The sequence below is a fragment of the Orcinus orca genome, chromosome 4 (assembly GCF_937001465.1).
Source record: "Orcinus orca chromosome 4, mOrcOrc1.1, whole genome shotgun sequence".
Lineage (NCBI taxonomy): Eukaryota > Metazoa > Chordata > Mammalia > Artiodactyla > Delphinidae > Orcinus > Orcinus orca.
Window position 1 is genome coordinate 14,477,774 of NC_064562.1, and position 18,147 is coordinate 14,495,920.

An 18,147-nucleotide genomic window follows, 5' to 3' on the forward strand; every position below is an offset into this window, starting at 1 on the left:
AGGGAAGAAAAGTCTCTTGCCTCTTCGGCAGGTGCAGACTTTTCCCCGGACTCCCTCCCGGCTAGCCGTGGTGCACTAACCCCTTCAGGCTATGTTCAAGCTGCCAACCCCAGTCCTCTCCCTGCGCTCCGTCCGAAACCCGAGCCTCAGAGCCTCAGCTCGCAGCCCCGCCCACCCCGGCGGGTGAGCAGACAAGCCTCTCGGGCTGGTGAGTGCCGGTCGGCCCTGACCCTCTTGTGCGGGAATCTCTCGCTTTGCCCACCGCACCCCTGTTGCTGCGCTCTCCTCCGCGGCACCGAAGCTTTCCCCCCTCCGCCTCCCGCAGTCTCCGCCCGCGAAGGGGCTTCCTAGTGTGTGGAAACTTTTCCTCCTTCACAGCTCCCTCCCACTGGTGCAGGTGCCATCCCTATTCTTTTGTCTCTGTTCTTTCTTTTTTTTTTTTTTCTTTTGCCCTACCCAGGTACGTGGGGAGTTTCTTGCCTTTTGGGAGGTCTGAGGTCTTCTGCCAGCCTTCAGTAGGTGTTCTGTAGGAGTTGTTCCACGTGTAGATGTATTTCTGGTGTATCTGTGGGGGGGAAGGTCATCTCCGCGTCTTACTCTTCCTCCATCTTCAAGGTCCCCCCCACCTTGGTTCTTTAATGAACCTCTACAAGGCTCTCTTTGTGTAGGCTTTGTGTTCTCCTTCCCCTGCCAAAAATAAAACAAACCCCAAAACAACAGTCTTTAAGCTGTATGACCTCACACAAATTACTCCACTTCCGGGCTTCCCCGGTGGTGCAGTGGTTGAGAGTCCGCCTGCCGATGCAGGGGACATGGGTTCGTGCCCCGGTCCGGGAAGATCCCACATGCCGCGGAGCAGCTGGGCCCGTGAGCCATGGCTGAGCCTGCGCGTCCGGAGCCTGTGCTCCACAACAGAAGAGGACACAACGGTGAGAGGCCCGCGTACCGCAAAAAAAAAAAAAAAAAAAAATTACTCCACTTCCCTGCTCCTGGGTTTCTAAATATACAAAATATAAAATCGGTAACAACCTCAGAGGATGGTTTTGAGACTTACTATAAGCAAATCACTGTAAAGTGAACAATGCAAGTGAAGAAATAGGTGCTCAATAAGTGTGAGAAACTATTAGTTATTATTACTGCCTACAGCCAGCTGGTGAGCACATATTCCGTAGTTTCCCTTCCTAAATTTTACCTTTCCTTCAGCATAATCATGGATGCATCCTATGTGCAAACTACTGTGGTAAGTACTGCCGAGTACATGAAGATCCCTAACACACCGCCACCTGACCTGAGGATCTTGCAATCCTTTGGAAGAACTAAAACAAGTCACTGTAACAAAAGCCGTTAGAAAATTGTAAGCAAACTTCTAGAGAGAGTTCAGGCGATAGATAAATCAGTGATTTCCCCACACCAGCGTGATCATCAGAATCTCCTGGGGAAAGTGCTGTTTAAAAACATAGATTCCCAGCTCCCAACCCAGAACCAGTAAGTCAGAATCTCTGGTTTGTAGCCAAGGAAATGCAAGTGATTTTGATGATCATCCTAGTGGGGAATCCCTAGAATAGTCACGTATATTAATAGCTGGAGGAGATAAAGCCTTTTGGTTAAAAGTAACCTTGACCAAGAGTAAGGATACTTTTTCTAAGAATCAGGGTGAAGGAGGAGTGATGTCATTTAAAAGACATAAGGGCGTTTCTACCCAGTGGCTTAATCTTCCCGATAAAGTAGGAAATAAGGTCCTCCACTGGGAATGAGACAGGTATAAGTGCGGTTCAGGGTTTGGGAATTGTGGAGAAGGTTGGAATAGTTACCACAGGGGTGTGTGTTACAGGGATAACTAGAGGTGAATAAACTGAGGGTCCATTATGCTGCAATATTTCTTACTGAATTCCCAAGTCCAGTTTATACCTGGGCTAAGGTCACTCTTCTCAAGTCCCCAACACACTGGTATTGTCAATAAAGGTACATCTTTAATATTACGACAAGATTCAAGTATTGTGAATTCTGAGTATCAATTGACAACCTTGTTTCTTCTGGCCAGTATAAATAAAATATCTAGGAATCAGATTCTCATAAGTAACAATTCTACTCTGTGGCTGGCATCTGAATATATGAACTCCCCAAGGGTGAGAATAAGACTTCATAATTAAACCTATGTTAGTGTCGCTTTTCATGTATTTTTCTTTTTCGTGAGTGAACTATTTTATTTCTCTCATTTTTCCACATCAAATTCTCAGTGCTCTAATGGGTCTCCCACAGTTCCAGGCAGTTATTGGTTCTTGGGGGAAAATGCTCCTGTGGTATTATTGATGGCAGCCTTCATGGGAAGGACAGTGATTTACTACGTTGCTCCCTGTGCAGCTGTGAATTTGCTGTACGGTGACGGCCTTCGGTGGCCTCCTTGGTATCAACTTGACAAGAGACCTAGAGAGTGAGCTAGTTCTATTGAAATGAAAGTGTCCTCACCCCAAAGCACGTTCTGTCCCTCAAACTAAACCCAGGTTGGCAAGAGGTTGGTGGAAACATGGTTAAGAACAAAGTGAATGATGACACTGAAATTGAGGCTGTCCCTGCTGTCTCCACAAGGCCCCTGACCCCTGGCTTGGCCTCCTAAAAGCTTCACGCTGTCACCCTCACTACCTCCCTATTTTCCTAGGCTTTTCACAGCTGCCTGCGTCCTCACCCACAGTCTCAATACTTCACACTCTAACATTCTATGTATTTTCTTGGCTAAACTATCAGAATGAACATTGGACTCTAGGCAGCACTGTGCGTTTGGACTTAGCCCTTGTCTATGTCAGTGCTCATTTCTGAAAAAAGAAGGTGGAAACCTAGAGCATGTGGACTCTACAACGTCACCATGGATGCGCCACGTGAGTCTTTATAATAATTACGATGATAGCTACCTGGTATCGAGAACTGAATACATGTCAGATACCATGTTGAGTACTTTGCATAGACAATACAATTTAAGATTGGAAAAACTGAAGCTCAGAGAGGTCATACCACTTTGCCTGTACCTACACAGGAAGTAATGGAACGAGGATTCCACCCAAGTTTGTCTAACTCTAATTACTCATACTCTTAACTACTACACTCTCCCCTTGCAAAAAAATCTCAGTCCTTAAATTGTTTTCCTTCCTTCATATTTCCTAAACCCTTATCTGTACCTCACTCTCATTCTTTAACTTCTCTTTGATCACCAACCATTTATTATGTCTGTGACTTTCACCCACCCATATTTGCAGATGGTTTTGTAGGTAGAATTCATATCATCCACTTCTTTTGTACCCACTAAAACACCTAGTGTATTGGTATCCTCAGTTTTTTTATATAGATCACATCCTTAAATGAAAGTAATAAGACTGGCATGGGGTAGGAGCAGATGATGGGAGAGACTGAATAGTTACCATTGATCTCAGAGGGATGCTGGAACTCAGTCGCCCCTGCCATCAATTATTACATATGATCTCCTTGGACGTTTTTTGCTCCACTTCCCATCCTGCGTGTTTATAGGCAGCCTTTGTCCAGAGCTGAAAGAAAATGGAAGCCAAATGTTAAAAAGAAAATTCAGAAACCTAGGAACTCTGCCCAGTGGTCTTAGGTAATGATCAGTGACATTAAGTGGTAACATCCTCGCTTGTCTCTCTACCATACTCTACCTATGTTGGCCCCAATACCAGCTTATCTTGTTCATGCATCTTAGACAAATTCTTATACGTGAAAGATCCTGGAGGATCTCTAGAGCTCTGTGGACCATCATTGAGACTCACTGAGAGGTAACTTGGCATCTAATGTAACAAGGACTCCTTGTAATGTAACAAGGATTGTAACAGAAGCAACCCTTGTGTTTTAATTTCCTCTGATTTGTGTTGCAAGTCATGCTTACTGTGAGAACTGGTTACATGCACAAATGCCCTGTTTCTATTACAACTCCAGAAAAATCACTTCAAAGCACGTTCACTATAGTCTCGTACAGTGTAGCCTCTCCTAGAAAGTAAGCCAACAAGGGTATCAATAACTACAGAGTGGATCTGTTCCTCACATTACCCTTGTTGCTATGGTAGTGTGCCCATTTATTGTGTGTGGAATGCCATTACTTGCAATGATCTGTATAGCTTGAGTTTTACCTCAGTGATCCCTCTGTCAGAGGGTTTTATCCTTTTTACTCAGCTAGAAACAGACACAGCATAGCGTCTTGTATTGGTAAAGATTCTTCACAATTTGCCAACATTCTGATGAATTTAGTTGCTGAAAAATATAACTGGCTATCCAAAACTGGGTAAATTGCACTCCACAATCATTCATCAAGGATCTTAGAAATATTTCAGATCCCCACTTAGCTAGGTTGTTTCCTTTCTAATTGGATTTGGAACAGATATGAAAGGTTGGTTATGTCAGGTTTGGGGTAAAGTAAAGAAATAGCAGGCTTTGCAAATGCCTCCATTTCATCCATACACACACATGGTATTACAAAACCTATTTCTGCATGAAGAGACAGCCACACAGTGCCTGTGACAATTGTTATCTAGACTGAATGACACTCACTTTTTATCAAGCCTCTTCCCTGAGTTATTGAAGCCCCCCATAATATCATTAAGTAAGTAAACATTGCCGCACATAAAGCTCTTGCTATTACCGTGGAAAATGACAAGCAGCTCTCATGAGCTTGCACAGAAACTGTGGGTGTCAACATCCCTTTCACAACAGCAGCATATCCATGCCATTTCATTTTATCTCGACACCTAGACTCATGGAGAGAGAGACTATTTCCTTTACATCTGTTGGCAAATTTTCTTTCTAATAACTGCTGAAAACTTCACTCCAGTAAGCAGTTAGTCCTGCTGGTTGAAGAAAATAGATACATTATCTGAGGTAACAGATAAGTCTCATTAAGAAGATGGAATAGACTAACTCCCAGCATATCTCCCAGACGTGGGAAAGCTAAATTGTGAAATAGAGCAATAACACATCAATTATCCTTTCTGCACGGAATTACACGAGTCTCACTGCTACATAGCATATTATGTAATTTTTTATAAATAACCATTTATATCCGAGTATCTCTGTTTGCTGCCTCATAAAAAAAGACAGCTGTCCTTCTATTCAAATAAGAGTTATTCCTCAAACTACTTAAGGAATCCAAGTATTCTATTTAAAATGTATGTTCCTACTTATTAACATATGCCCAGAGAGTGAGTAGTATTAGCCTAAAAACAAATGCTACACATCTGATGATATTACACTTTGAAAGAAAACTGGCTCCTACCAACTAAAGTAAAGCTAGCTATTGGCATTCAAAATAAAGGTTTTAGAGATCTTGTGTTGAATAATGATTTGTAATCAGTTTCAGTAGTTTCTCAGTTTTGTCATAGCAGATTATCATGTGAATTACTTGAAAACAATTTCATTTCTTGAGCAATTTAAATATCGCCCTCACACCTGTTTACACAATTAATGTGTATTTGCAAAGGTTTTTTTTAATATGGCTATAACATCCCCAACACAGAAATTTCACATCACAGGAGTTAATGGAAGTTTATAAATGAAAACTTTGTTTAATAAAGTAAATGATAAAGTAGAGGGCTTACTTGTTTTCATTTGTGGACTACGTAATGAAAACAAGATAATGACAAAAGAAATGCTTTGCAAATTATAAAGTGATATTTTAAAGAAGAAAGATATTTGTATGTATCCAAGTTTTTAAAACACCTTAAATACTGATAGGGAGAAGAAGCAGCATAAATTCTGCAGGTTCTGAGTGTGAGACCAGTTCTATCCCAAACATCATTCAGAGAGAAAAAGGAGAGAAACTGCAGAATTGGAAAGGCAACTGAATAGGAAAGTTGTTCCTAAGTGACAGCTATACTCTGAAATCATGACACTTGCTACTGTGCTTTGTTTCACAATCCATGCGTATCAGTCAGCCTGGGCTGCTGTAACCAAATAAATACCACAGACTGGGTTGCTTAATCAACAGAAGCTTATTTCTCGTGGTTCTGAAAGCTGGAAGTCCCAGATCAAGGTGCCTACAAGGTAGGTTTCATTATGAGGCCTCGTAGACAACACTTACTCCAAAGGTTGTCACTATACTGCCCATCGTTCCAAAACCAAAGTTTGGTGACCGTTTTTCACAGTGCCTTTCACTGCCCTTTGGGAATACATAATCACACTGCAGTGGAATCACACAGTAGTGTAATTGCACGTAATCATCCAAGAAAAAGTTCAGGGTTTTTTTCCCGTTTATAGAAATATAGCATATTCAGGTTCATGATGGAAAGAAGTTAGAAAGTAGAACTCACTGTCTAAAATGTCTTAAATGAAGAGCCTCATTGTTTTTCTGTGGTTCTAGTCACTCTGAGAAAACTTTGTTACGTGACTATCGTAATGCTCTCTACTAAAAAATTAAAACACTTTTTCAGCAGAGCTGGAATAATGCTAAATATAACAAAGTACAAAGTCTGAATATTTTTTAATCCTTTAGACTTTCCATCTAAATATGGGTAAAACATAGTAAAATTATTTTTTTAAGTTGTACTGTTACCAATGATCTAACTCATGGCTGAGAATTTTAATTTACTACATTTTAATTAACTACACTGAATTTATCCACCAAATTTAATACAAATATACCTTGAGGTTTTTTTAAGTATATATCAATGTACAACCTCTAAGTTAGAAGATGTTATTTGCATCATAAAAGAATTCACCAGTTATTAAAGTACCTACTACTAAAACAGGTCTTAGAATAATGAATTCCTTTCATATATTTAAGTTGTTATTCAAATGATCAAAAAGTTCAGTGTTGGGCTTCCCTGGTGGCGCAGTGGTTGAGAGTCCGCCTGCCGATGCAGGGGACACGGGTTCGTGCCCCAGTCCGGGAAGATCCCACATGGCGTGGAGCGGCTGGGCCCGTGAGCCATGGCCGCTGAGCCTACGCGTCCGGAGCCTATGCTCCGCAAGGGGAGAGGCCACAACAGTGAGAGGCCCGCGTACCGCAAAAAATAAATAAATAAAATTGAAAAAATTGGGAAAAAAAAAAAAGTTCAGTGTTTATGAACATGTTCATGAGAATGTTTGTTCATTCAAAAGTTTTCTTTTCCATAATCTTCTCTCTACTAGGCTGCACCAATCACAATCCTTAGCCACTTACAGCGCACACATCAACACCCCAGTTATTTTAAGGTTTAGTTGTCAGGCTCAAAGATATGAAAATATTCACAAAACATGTACAATACACTAAGCAAAATAAGTTTGACTTTATGACCCTTTTTCATAAACAGGCATTTGAAAGATCTGCATAAGAAGATTTTTTATTGCCTGAAGAATGACTGTAAGCAGAGATGATCACTGCCAGTTTCTCACTGCAGAATGAAAGAATTTTTCCCCTTTACTCTATAACCTAAATATCACACTGAGCTTAAGGATGATGCTGACATTTTCAAAGATCACCGAAAGTGTTCTCTTTCCAGTTGCAATTATGCCCTCTATCTCAGTGGGAGCCATTGTCGGGTCTTTTCAGCTCTCTAGCATCTTTGTGGCTTGCTTTCATTATCCTGATTATCTATTCATTTGCTGCCCCAGCACTCATTTTATGAAAGATCATGTCTGCCATTTCCATAATGAGTGCTTGACTTTTACTGCCAGCATAAACACATAAAATATACAATAATTAAAGTTTACTAGTCACCAAAGTCTTGAGATCCGTCATGTTGCTAATTTGATTTTTCAAGCAATTGCTTCCCTGTGAACAAGGCTGATTTTGCCCCCTTCGGCAGTGCGAGACTTGGGGTGGGAGGACATGACTCTAACCTAGAGAGAGCAATTTGAATGGGCACCATACATGTCAACTTTAAGGTTCGTCTTCAACCAAGTAACTTCTCTATAAAGTATGATGACTCTTAGCACCAACAAAAATCTCATCAATATTTGAACGTAAAACTTATTTTGTGTTAAAGTTTAAATAATGCACAGTTTTCAAAATAGTTACATGTTATTCAATAAGTATTGTACCCTTTACGGGCTATTGTTTAAGGAAAATTTTCATCAGGCTAATAAAAACTATGGAAGTCTGCATAACATAAACTGAAACTTCACAACATGTTGACTTACACTGAGTAAGGACTTACTTATTTTGAACACACTGCCTCGTTCTGATCACATTGGCAAAGTCCCCAAAGTGCCTCATGATAATGAATTCATCTGACGTTTACTGTAATCGCAGACAGATTAATGAGCTCATGTGATATTCATGTGGCTCTCTAGGGACATCAGGATGTGTTACACGAAGTGTAATGTTTGTAAGTGGATACAATGGAATACATGTTATCCAAGGAACTTGAGTAGTCAATTCCTCAGCGAATAAAGTACCAGGAAATAAAGAGGCTGCTTCCAATTATACTGGTTTTCTTTAGGGATGCCAGACATCTTGACGGCATATTCAAAAAAAGTACAGGAGCCAGAAGACCTGGGTTTGAGAGCTGGCTGGATCTCTTACCAGCCTTGCGACCTTGGGAAATTTTCTTCACCTCTTAGGCTCAATCTCCTCAGTTTTAAAATGAGAACTTAATAACATCAGCCTTCTTAAAGTCTTAGACAAACATAAAGAGTAGGGTGGGGGGTGGGGAGTGATCAATCAATCATCCAATATGTTGCAAAGTTTATAAGGCATTTATCAAAAACATTGCATATCATTTGATTTACTTCTTAAAATAACCTTGTGAGGAAGGAATTATAGTGATTGATTGGATGATTGATTGCCTTATAAACTTTGCAACATTATGCATGCATTTATTATTGTTATTCCTTTGGAAAATAGGTCTTCTGGATAAAGTTTACACTTTATTTCCCATACACAGAAAAATGAATGCCTTAGTTACTGCATAAGGACATGGAACACTGTTTTCTAATAAGAAAACCAGATCTGACCAATTGACAATTTTATCAAATTATATTTTTCAAATTAGAAAGTGAGATATCAAACCAAAGCAAGACAGGAAGCTTCTTTTTTATGCAAGTCCCTGTATGTGGCAGTCTTCAACAGTAACTGAGCTTGTAATTAAATCAAGCCCTGTTGATTCGGCCCTGTAGTGGGGAGGTGGGCAGGTCATTTCACCTCACCAGGCAGGAGTTAAATATGAACTCACCGCCCAGATCCCTTCCAGTCATGCTGTCATTCTCATTAATCGTCTATAGTAACTCTTTACCAACCCTGAAAAACTTCTAATTAGTTTACAATACTTCTAAACATACATAATTAAAAACCACTTTTATATCTTTTGACTAAAAGAGACAACACCTTTCCTGCCTCATTCAATTGTCTTACCCATTCTTAGTAAATCACAGTCACTTCCCTGGTATTTCTTTTAGCGGTATAGTATCTGTTCATATCCTTTTGATTTCAAAATACAGCTTCCATTGCCTGGAAAATGACCCAGCAAATACAGACCTCAGACAACAAGTACTACCTGATCTTGAATAATTAAGGCAGTCACTCTTGGAACATGGGTGGTCCCAATTTCAGAATAAATGTTCAGATGCATGTTTTAGGATAATCAGAAAACCAAGGATATCCAAAATTCACTTGAATTATTATACTCTCATTGTTGATATACAGCGTGTATGCCCAATTCTTCCTCAAAATGGTCAAATACAAAATCAACATAACTCTGTACTCGTTTAACGGCACACATATTAATAGGAGGCATTACTACATATTATATGTAAATACATAGCCAAAAGAACTGGAATAAGAGTCAAAACCTCTGGTTTTAAAACAGACTGATGCTTTCTAATGATGTGACTTCGGCCAAGTCACTTAAGCCCCTCTGAACGTCTTCGTCATCAGTGAAGTGGAAGCTTGTTGACCTCATGGAGTTATTTGCTATGGGATTTCTAATGTAGTCAGCAACTAGAGCCATCAGACCAAACTTGACTTGGGCCTGTTTCTGTGACTACAAAGGCAGGGTTGAGTAACTGCAACAGAGACCACGTGGCCCTCAAAGTCTAAACCATTGACTGTCTGGCCCCTAACAGAAAAGGTTTTCTGACCCCTGCTCTAAAAGGGGATACTTGTGAACTTACATGAAATGCCATATTCACCTATATGATTTTTTTTCACCTATATGATTTTAAGCAATCACAGTGGATTGGATTTAAGTAAATGGCATTTGGCTCAAGTAACTGGAAGAAATAGTTAAAAGTTCAAATTAAACAAAAGAAATAGCTTCTAATAGCCTCCTTTGGGCTATTTGGTATTACCGAGGTATTAGATGTTATCAATGAATATTTGTTGTGTCTAATACTGCTAACTGATCCTTTAGAGGTTTTACTCAAAGAAAAAAAACAACAACAAATGCCTGGTTCACAAGAAGTTGATAGAATTTTTTTTACAAGTCTGATGTTAAAGTAGTGGTAACAGGCATGCCAATCAGAGGGCCACCACTTAATCAAACGCTAAATCTGAATCTTTGAGAAGTGTTCTTGCTTCAGTCTAAGTTTACCTAAATTTTCCAAGACCAAAATGAAAGAAGTGATGAGTGAATGAAAAACCTTCTGAGCTGACATTTTTCTGAAAATCCTCTGCGTGCTATTATTAATCCTTCCTCAGTAACCATGGAGAGGAAAATCTTGTGAGCACCCAGCAAATGAATTTAATAATGTGGGTATTCCAGGTCAAAACAGATCCACTTGCTGTGTCAAAAAATACTTTTTTTTCAGTTATTCCCAAATTTCTTTCTCGGTGACAAGTAACATTAACATTATTAAGTAAAGAGACTCCTAAATATCTTTTTAATTTGGTTACATAAAACTCATAAGTATGCACCACATAAATGTTTTTGAGATGTTACAATAATGTATTTTCATCCTCACCAATCCCTACCTCTGAGTTGCCTCAGTACTTCCAAACTGAAGAAATGCTTGAGGTCTCACATCATAGAGTTTTTATCATTATGTAGCTAAAATTCCCTTTTACTCTGACAGGCCAAGAAGTTTGAAGACCTGGTGTGTAAGAAGGATATCCAGGAAAGAAAAGGAAAGCTGCCCCTCTTCTGGCCAGAGGTTTCCAGTAGAGGGCAAGGGATGGGAGACAGGCAAGAGAAGAGACAGACGTTAGGGAGATTAAAAGCCACAAGGGGGGCTTCCCAGGTGGTGCAGTGGTTGAGAGTCCGCCTGCCGATGCAGGGGACACGGGTTTGTGCCCCGGTCCGGGAGGATCCCACATGCCACGGAGCGGCTGGGCCCGTGAGCCATGGCCGCTGAGCCAGCGCGTCCAGAGCCTGGGCTCCACAACAGGAGAGGCCACAGCAGTGAAAGGCCCGCGTACCAAAAGAAAAAAAAAAAAAAAGCCACAAGGGTAGAAAGCCTGATGCTTCCCTTCCCATTAGAGTTTCTGAAGGGAGCTCCCTGGGCCCACCAGCATTTGCACCAACAAAGAAGACCTCAGATAGTTGAGAAGCTAGGGCCGCACATCGGGAAAAAGCAAAGAAAGGTTCAGTCTTCATTCTCAGGCCTCCCTTCCGTCCAAGTGGTAGGAATCCTGAGGTAGAGCACATGGACCACCCTTGGGACCCTCAGTGAGTGACAACGTGACACTGTAGTAGTGTCTAAAGGGCTACAGAATAGTCAGGGGCTGGATGAAGAAAATGGTAGAAGCTGAGAAAGGTGTACAACACCTCAGAGGTCAGGTCAGCCGGGAGGAGGCCACAAGCCCTACAGAAGCTAAGAAAGACATTAGCCAAGTTTAGCAGACTTACTGCCTCTGCCGACTTTAGTAGCAGTTAGTGTCTAAGGGCTGGGCCCAGGCCCAAGCAACCTCAAAGGAGACCTGCCAGAGCAGATCCAAGGACCAGCAAGAGGCAGAGCTCCCCGCACCAAACACCCACGTAGGAGACCTAATGTCGTCCTCTGTGAATCCTGATGCCATCATGGAAAAGAGCAAGGGAAATGGAGGAATCAGAAAGGTGGAGTAATTGGTTCAAGTAAATTGGGCTAAAGCTAGAGACATGTTAAATTATTAGTGCAGATTAAATTTTAAATCGTAGACCTAATTTTAGTTTGGTTCCCACTGCTCAGCCGGCCCATTCCTCCTGAGGAAAATCAGTTACGTTCCAGAGAAAAGCTACATTTTCTTTGTACACCCAAATTGTGGTATGAATAAATTTGCAATCACACTACAATTATATCATGTGGTTGGGAGGAACATACTGATGACAGTTTTACTCGGAGTCTAACAAATCTCTGAAGCGAAAAGAGGTCTTCTCCAAAGAGTTACATATTCGAGGCTGTGTAGAGTAACAGAGGGAAAAGCATCGGGGGACAGACCGGAGTTCCAGCCCCAACTCAACTATTTACTCTGTATCAGTCACTAAGAGAGTCATTTAATCTCTACAGCAGTGCTTCCCGACAGTTGTGTCTTAGATGATGTACTAGAATATTGCTAAAATATTGATCCCTTCGGCCCTCAGAACAGCCAAGGCAGGGCCTGCAGTGGCTGGAGCCCTGGCATTTCACCTCTGGCTGCAGAGAGCCTCTGATTACCCTAGCGTGGTGCGTAACTTATTTTTTGTGTTGAATGTGATGATTTGGAGGAATTATTGTTATCTCTGATTCAGTTTCCTCATCCGTAGATTGAGTGGAGGGAAACAGAATAAATGATGTCTTCAGTCTTTTTATTCTAGTAGTTTGTGCTTCTGTGAACATGAGGGGGAATTCCAATTTCAAAAGAATCACAGGAATCCCTACATTACATGGTCCCTACATTACATGGTCTAAAATAAGGAATCCCTGCCCTTATTTTTTTTTAAATTTCTGATTACCCCTAAATTCTTTCCCAGCAGAAGCAACTAAAAAGTCAGCTGGCCTCTAACCAATATCTTTTTTTAAAGCTCAGCAGGAATTTAACTGTAAGAAAATTAACAAAATTAAAAAGGACCCTATAGACTGCTAATTCAAAGGCAAAATCAAAGTTACCTATGTGGGATTAGAAATTTGCATCCATCTTTCAGCAACCTGATTTTTCATAAAAAATTAATTTGAAAATCAGATTCTAGAGTAGTGATTAAGGATGATAAGTGATCAATAATTAATGTAAAAAAATGTAATTCTAACACATAAATGAGGCTTTATCTTCAAAGTGAGTAAAAAGCTTTTCAAGATAAACACCGCAAACCTGTTGAATATTTTTATTTGAATATGAAGGGGGGATCCTTTGCCTCCATGCTCCTTTCCCCTGAAATTTGCTCATTTCTATCAATAAAGAATTTAATGCAGGCAGGATTGATCTATTAGCCATTTTCAAATTGAAGCTAGGTTTTTATGGACTTCTAAGATTTTGCTCTTCAATGAGATTACAAATGTTTTAATACTTCTGGACAAAAGAAGGAAATGCAGTGTTTTGTCAGTGAATCATGAATCATTCACTGACTCATCTGGGAATAGAATTCTCCATTAAGAAGTATGTACCAGGGGCTTCCCTGGTGGCGCAGTGGTTGAGAGTCTGCCTGCCGATGCAGCAGACACGGGTTCGTGCCCCGGTCTGGGAAGATCCCACATGCCGCGCGCAAGCCATGGCCGCTGAGCCTGGGCGTCTGCAGCCTGTGCTCTGCAACGGGAGAGGCCACAGCAGTGAGAGGCCCGCGTACCGCAAAAAAAAAGTATGTACCAGAACAGGTCCAGAGACAGAATGGTTGTCACACATGCTGACAATAATAATTCTAGCTTTTGAGTTTTGGTAGCCTACTAAGTGCCAAGCAAGGAACAACATGCTTTTGTTTATGGCCTCATTAATTCTCTCCATAATAACTCTCCACAGTAATCACTCTGGGGTAAAATGGTAGGAATTTTTCTGACTACACTCCAAAAAGAGGTTTTACACTTCCAGTTGTTCATCACAGTCTAACATCCAACTTTGTTTCTAATAGTTAAAGTGTTTACAGCACCAAGAAGTTTATACTTTAACGTTTCAAACCCACAGGTTAAGCGTAACACTTTGCTCTCTATGAGCAAAGACTGCCATCTTGTGGCAGTTTCACATATAACAAAAACAATCATTGCATGGAACTAGAATTTTTCTTTGTACACGTTAAGAATTTTGCAGCTAGCTTTTTGCATTGTTACACACACACACACACACACACACACACACACACACACCAGTGTTGCTTATAAATTAAAAGGCAAATCTTTCCTTTAAGTGCAATTAAGTCTCTTTTAAACATGCCAGAGCTTTTGAACCTTTGAAAAAAGAATCTCATTAATTATAAGGACTCATCCCATTATTCTTTAAGGCAGTGAATTAGATTTTGCTAAACTTTATCTAAACCTTAAATAGATTTTTTATATAATAAAAAGGAGGGTGTAGTAAGACCTTTCTGATGGAATTTCCAGGGAGCTTTAGATTGTGTGGCGAAAGTTTATAGCAGAGCTCTGGGCTTAGAGAACACTTTCATTTCCTTCCAACCCTTGTATTCCATGCCAGCCTGTGTTCCCAGAATTTGTTGTGGGCTAGTCAGAGTCTGACTGAGGAATTCTATGGCCCAATTTCTTTATATTGATATATCCCCAAAGATGAGGTCTCCTGCAGTGCCTCAGTCACCTGTGCTTCATGAGATCGACCATATAAAGACATCTTTGTGACATGATGATACTTGAAAGCACATAGAGAAATCTCTTTTCTTTTTCCCCTCAACAACTCCTACCACCAGCTGAACCTAAACATTTACAATTAAACACATTCTTTGGCCCTTTACCATTTACGGCCTTTGGCCATTTAAGGCCCTTTACTCCTATGAGAATCAAAATGGGTGACACAGAGTATGTGTACTTCAATGATTATTTTTAAAACCAAATTATTTTCCAGGTGTAGAAATAATAAGGACACAGCGTAAGTGGTACCAGATACGACCGAGAAGAGAGAGTAAGCAATAATTGTTTCCTGAATGAACATGTGAACTAACGAAAGAATAAATCAGCATGAATTGAGGGTACTGAAATGATTTTCAGTGTTGCCCAGGCCATTCTGGCTGGACGTACAGTTGTGGTTTAACATAAATTTTGTACCCAAGGAAATACCTTACATGAAACCACTCTTTAGATGTTTATTGAATGAATAGATGAATAGGAGGAAATGCAATAAATAAGAAAATAGCATAATGATAAGAAAAAAGCAGAATGTGAGGGTAGAGTTCATTTACCAAAAACTGTATTGAGCAGATTCAATCAATAAATATGTGGCTGCTCTGTGTTCGGAAGCATGGAAGATAATGAGAACATATTCTAGAAAGGGAAACAGACATTCATCAAGTAACCACAGATAGTAATAAATGATGAGTGCAATGAAGAAAAACTCTTCGACTTCCACAGACAGTGACCAATATAGTGTGGCAAGAATAGGAGGACAGGGAAATTTGGGAGCTCATTTTGTGCCCAGATATATTCTCATTTAGAAGATGCTTCTGTAGTCTCCTTTTATTTTTACATGTACCTATAAATTCAGATTTAAGAAGAATTCTTTCTTTTAGGGATGACTATATTTTTTCTTTCAAGATATTCAGTGGTGCCCTGACTAGCTAGATCTTCAGGGAGGCAAATACCTACAGGGTTGGTTTCCTAATGTTATCTGAATGGTATTCATGGATAAGCCAAGCAAGCGACTTTGATGCTGTGATGACGTATGTGTGTGATGGTGCCACACATGCCCACGAGGAGTTGCTCCTTTTGGCTCAAGGCACTATTTCTCAAGTGTATTCCTCAAAATTTTAGCTCCATGGGTTATTAATGTATGTTATTTGGGGAGAAAAACAAGGAAAGGGGAATGAAAGACTAATTTGGGAAATGCTGACTCAAACAATCATACAAATTTTCTTTTCCACAGGTCTTCTCAAAGCCTTTAATAGGCTGCCTTTTTTTTGTAAATTTCCAAGAGGGTGTTTCTCAAAGTTGATGACCACAGGACCCTTTTTTTGCAGAAGCCCTCTGTACTAGTGTCCCTTGGAACACACTTCTGGAAATGCAAATGACTTTATCTGGATAGGGCTAGGATAAGGGTGAAATGTAATCTGTTAATATTCATCATCATTTTAGTAAAGTCAGTTAATCAAATTTACTGCCCTTTTTGAACAACACACTGAAGGAACAGAACTTTAGACCAATCAATTTCATGAGAAAGACATCCAAGTTGTGGTGGAGGCTCCAGTGCACTGTTAGTCCTGGAATGTCAGCAGGGGGCGCTAGGGCTGAGGCTGCGGGAATACCCAGAGGTAGATGACAGGGACATGTCAAAAAGAGAAAGACAAATATCATGATCTCTCTCATATGCAGAATCAAAAAAAAAAAAGATACAAAGGAACTTATTTACAAAAGAGAAACAACTCACAGACTTAGAGAACGAACTTATGGTTACGAGGGGAAAGGGGCAGGGGGGATAGATTGGGAGTTTGGGACTGACATGTACACACTGCTATATTTAAAACAGTTAACGAACAAGGACTTACTGTATAGCACAGGGTACTCTGCTCAATACTCTGTAATAACCTAAATAGGAAAGAAATTTGAAAAAGAATAGATCCATGCATATGTATAACTGAATCACTTTGCTGCGCACCTGAAACTAACACAACGTTATAAATCAACTATGCTCCAATATCAAATAAAAGTTAAAGACTAACTCCCCATCATAGCCCCTAGGGCTAGTATACTCTCGTTTAACTCTGGTTGAATGTCGATTATCATTGAACTCATAGACACATGAAACCAGTAAAAAAGGTAAATTCATCACTGAAAGTGAGTTATTTACTCCTTCCAGGTAGGCTTAGTTCTCCCCTATAAAGTTTTAAGCAGTCTCTCCCTAAATAATCCAAGCGCCGGGGCAAGAGTGCACATACGGGTCCACATATCCTAAGTGTAACTGTGTAAAACTTGTAAATCAAGCTAAACATTGTTAGGTAAAATATGTTCTCTCCTCTTCTCTTGACAAGTATACCTTCATGACCCCAAGGGAGCCAGGTCTGAGTCTCTAACTGGTGACCAGCTAGGAGTTCTGCATTGACCCAGTGGCACTGGGAGTCAGCCTTCCACCTCCGGCTCTGTCCACACAGTGAGGGTCTCGCACACAGAGGTGTGCGCGCCTGAGCTTGCATGTCGAGTTGTCCACACCCCCCAAACCCCACCCTAGAGACCTGTGTACACCCATGGCTGTGAGATCTGCTCTCAGAAATCACACACAGGAATAGGCTTTTATGAGTCCTGGATGGGCAGGCACTCTGAGCTGTCTGGCCAGGAAGTCCTAGGGAACCGTGGGGATGCTGTGCACTCTGGACAGGCTCATGACCTTGGCCCTGACCATTCTGGCTATGTGAGAAAGGGCACAGCTGGAGGAGGGCCAAAACCAGGCAGGTCTTAGGTAGAGCCCAAGAGTGTTCGGAACTGAGAATAAAACCTCTATGAAAATCATACGTTTTAAAAGCTGCAGTCTTTGCAGTTATCCCCAGACCCTGGGAGTGAATAAAAGAAGGTATTTCTTATGTGAATGTGACCACTTCTGAAAGCCTCTGGTCAACTTTTCTTCTTGTTCTCCAAGGTAAGATTATTTCCCCTTTGGCATTAAAAGGAAACTAGAGCAGTTGTGTGAAAAGCCCAAAACGATGTATTTTATCAACTTCAAACTTGTCCCAAGGTTTTCTTCCACACTGTGTTAAATAATAGAAGTCTTTTTAATTGAATTTCTTTGTGTGTAGCATATGCTGGGCGACATTATGCCAGCATCTCGCTCTAAGCAGCAAAACGTTCTTCATAAAAGCATTAAGATCCAGAGCGTCGTTCTGCATGTAGGGAAGGAACACAGAACTGCAGCAGCTTGAAACCACATAAAAACAGTGCCTCTGAAATGTAATTGTAAAATCACGTTGCAGGAAACCGGGGTTGAGGGTAATATTTAGGATTACAGAATGAAACAAAATAAATAAATAAAAATAGAAGAGGTGGGGGAAGACGAAAGGGAAGCAGGGAGGGAGGGATGTAAGAAAGGAGGGAGGACGGCATCGTGGCACAAGTCTGTCTGAAGAATCACTGCAATAATGTTTTGTGTGTCCTCGCATTCCACCTGCAGGCTAATCTCTATATTCATTTCCTCTTGACATCCACCGTCCT

General features: G+C 40.6%; 1 protein-coding gene across 3 annotated transcripts in view; it reads left to right on the forward strand.

Moving 5' to 3' along the window:
• GRID2 (glutamate ionotropic receptor delta type subunit 2) overlaps positions 1 to 18,147 on the forward strand; it is a 1,386,623-nt gene that overhangs the window by 1,329,543 nt on the left and 38,933 nt on the right. The gene's annotated exons all lie outside the window — the stretch shown is intronic.